Consider the following 3,995-nt stretch of genomic DNA (forward strand, 5'->3'; position numbering starts at 1 on the left):
AGGGCCGGAATTATCAGACTTCTCCATACAGCTTGACTCGGACCAATATGAATGATCTTGGTTTCTTTTTCATCCCATCTCAACTAATGATCTAAATTTTGGGTCCCTAGTGTTTGTCATCCTCAATCCATATATGCTTAGGAGATTTTCCTTATTTAGTTATTGTCAATGATGTTGTTATAAACCAAATGAATTTGGGTATTTTGTTTATTTCAACACATTGCTGAATTTATTTTGTATTTGTATTTGTTGTTATAAGTAACGAAAGTTGGTTTTGTTGGTAAAAAAAGAAAGACAATAGTATTTTGTAACTAAAAGATAGGTCTAATTAAGGAGTTGTAGTTGATATGTCCCCTCAAATGATAACTACTATTTAACACGTGATGGGTTTACTTTTTTCTTCTTCGTAAGTTCCTTTTCAATAGCATATCTTTCTCTTACTTTGATACTAGCAGGAAACCCGCGCGATGCTGCGGCGGAGACAATTTGCAAGGCGGTAAAATATTAAATGACTGAAATTAACAAACATACAATGAGTCATTTCAACTAAGACAAACTAAAGAAGAAGAAAGATTTGTTAAATTGATCATTACTTGAGATTCAATTCATATCAACATCTTACTCAGTTTGAAGGAATACAATTTATGTAAAAACATCAGACAGAATGCCATTGATCATTGCATAACAATAAGTTTATATGCATGTATACAACAAAACCATTTATAAAATATGTTGAGCAATAACTTACTACTTCTGTAATGCTTTTATAAACCTACTTAGAAATAGTAGTTAGGGTACCAAAATCCGGGAGAAATGTTAGATTCTTACAAACCTCCAGTTCTTCCAAATTTGAATCAAGTGAAAAGTCCTCATCAAGATAATACCAAAACCCATAGGCTGCATAATTATTTCAAAACAAATCAAAGAGCGGATTAATAGTCAGAGTGTCCTTCTTGCACACCAATTTTGATAACCATAGATCAAGAAATAAGACTCCCTGTTAATATTAAAATGGGATCATACTCCACATAAGGTTAGATAAATGAAACAAACATACAAAGCCTGTAAAGGGTGTTCCTTTTATAACTGAATAAACATTTGATTATGAGAATATGAGCATAACCAATCCCTAATGAGAAAACGGACTACGGGCAAATAATTAGTAAAAACCCGAATGAAAGAAAAATACAAAAAGTAGTATATGAAAAATAAATAATTATTAGTAAATGGGTCAAAATGACCATACTTGACAATAATCATCATGGCTTTGGGTGTACCTTAAACAGTTTCAGCCTAGCTTCAGGTGGAACCCGAGAAGATGTCTAGAAAAATGGGTCGTGCTCATGTCAACCCCATGAGTTTGCAGGTTAACCCGTCTAACCCATTTATTGCTCTTTTAAAATGTGTTATATATTAATTTATTATTTAAGTAACTTAAAACAATTACAACATTTTAATAATAATATTGCGTTAAGGTTCACGTGAGTCTAAATGCCCCCTGTTAGTAATAAGTTCAAAATTAGTACGCTTTCCAACTAACCATCGTGGGTTATTTTTAATCTAAATGGGTTCAGGTCACTTTCGAGTCGAACCTGTAAACCCACTTAGCTATACGGGTCATTTTAATGTCAACCTGACAGATTAGCTGTATATGATAAAATATTTTACTCATGTTAACACAAAATCCTGTTTATATATTTAACTTTTGAAGTATATAGTATAGATAGATGTACAATAAGAAAAATTGCATAACTGATCCAAAAGAGGGTTGCGGTGTAACTTGTTACCTACTTAACTGTCACTTCATTGTAAATCGTTTAAATGTTTTTTTAATAATTGTATTTGTTCTCAAAAAAATATTGATAATATAAAATTAATAAAACATCTTTATCGTTATCATAAGCCTGATTTTGATGGTGAGAAGTGTCGTAGGATTCAGGTTTGTTATGGCATTGAGTAGAGGATGTTAGTTCATATGTTCTATATAGTGTATTTACTATAGCATACTTTTAAATTACACATTGTACATGGAAATGTGTACACTATTTTGTAAATTCACATATCATTATATACTGATATCGGTAGTTGATATATCAGAGAATTAAATTAAATTACCCGCATTGATCTCGTTCATGGATTGTTTCACATGTTGATTGGGTTCTGTATCGACAATCAAAGTTTACACAATCTCAAAACCATAATTGAAAATGGCCTGAAACATAATAAACAAAAATGGTTCTTTGATAGTCACACGGGCGTAAACACGATCTGAAATATGCCAAATAGAGTAGTTAAAGTGTGGGTTAGGTGAAGCATGATACCTGAAGAGAAGAGGTGAGTTCTTGCGTTGATGAAGTTTGTGACATCCCAAAATTCTTCACATGTAATTTTTATAAAAGATTTGCTAGTGTGCTATAGAGAAGAACTTTTAAATAAAGTTAAAATAATGGATAATAACTTTGGGTAAAGATACAATCTAATTTTAGTTGAAGGACCATTTGTAACTAATGGATAAACTAACCAAAACCTGGACACACATGGTGATATCCACGTATTTCTAGTCTCATAAACGAAAATGTATGGGGGTGTGGGTGAGAGGCTGCTGATGAAGGTCAAAAGGAAAGCTAGGAGGAGAAGATTGATATTATAAGGAATTGTGGCTGGAAATCCATCGTATTCGAGAAACTAGTCATCTTTATTGAATTGTAATGTTGAAGAATCCATGCTAGGTGTGTTGAAGCTTATAAGGCAACAGGGCAAAATGGAGAACAAAGGTATGGAGCATCTACGGACTAATGTAAGTTATACTTACACCCACTTTAAGACGTTACTTGATTTATTAGTATGTTTTCATTAGTTTAAATTTATAAAGCGGGTACATGCCTCTAAAGAATGATTTCATTATTATGACCTTATATAGTGGATACGGGGATTGTATTTTGAATTATTGTGACTTCAATAGAACGGGTATAGATCGTTTAACCCGTTCCAAATATAAGTGTTTTCAAATGGTGTTTATATGAGATAAACCGTTAATTTTATTGAGTATTTTACTTATGTGAACATATGATCTAGTAAACTCATGTAAGCTTACTTTATAAAAGCTTTGTGAGCTTAAGTAATTAACTCACATGTAAGATGGATTACATGCCGAATGTTACATTTCACGAAATATTGTATATTTAGTTGTTGGATGTAACATTTATGATATTATTTAACTCGCTTTGATAAAAGCTATATTTATATGATTTATAAGCTAATGACATATTATTCTTAAGTGTGTTCGTAGGTTGATGAAATTTGCACGAACTGTGTAAATGCAAACGGGTAAAAAAATAAAATAAAAACGGTGGCTTGAAATTGTAAGAGGTGTTACAAACGCTCATCCTAGTGTATTGTACGCCATCTGAAAGATGTGTACGCCATGGGAGTCTATTGTACGTTCAATATTATTCCAAAAATGCAGTGGCGTGTGATACGTCAAAACTAACGTATCGTACATAGTGCCTTCGTTCCGATGAGTTTTGTAGCATATTCCTTTATTTTAGGCGTTATCGTGCAGCTATGATTCATACATATTTTGATATTAATTTGTGGTGTTAATTTGGATTAGGTAATGCTTGTATCTTGGTTTGGGATTGGAATGGAAATATCACAATCAAGTCCTCAAAAATAAGTTGGATGAAGCTGTGGCTGGTGGGCACGCAAATGAGTTGTTGCATGGATATCATATCCTCAAGTGCATTCACTTTAGGTAAAAGTATCAAAAGTAAAGCTTCATAGTTAGGAGTCTCTTATGCAAGGTCTCAGATCAAATTAAGTTGGAAAATACTCTTGTTTAAACCAAGTATATACTTTTAAGACACATGTATGTGTAGATTTGGACGAATGAGTTTTTTGTAAATGTGATTTTTGTACAAGACTAATTGTTAACTTTTGTAGTCCTTTTCAAAAGGTTCGACAATGTAATATGTTGTTTAATATGAAGCATTTGA

This window comes from Bidens hawaiensis, unplaced genomic scaffold (genome assembly GCF_021521415.1).
Source record: "Bidens hawaiensis isolate Kalapana, Puna unplaced genomic scaffold, B.hawaiensis_p1.1 tig00015077_1, whole genome shotgun sequence".
NCBI classification, from domain to species: domain Eukaryota; kingdom Viridiplantae; phylum Streptophyta; class Magnoliopsida; order Asterales; family Asteraceae; genus Bidens; species Bidens hawaiensis.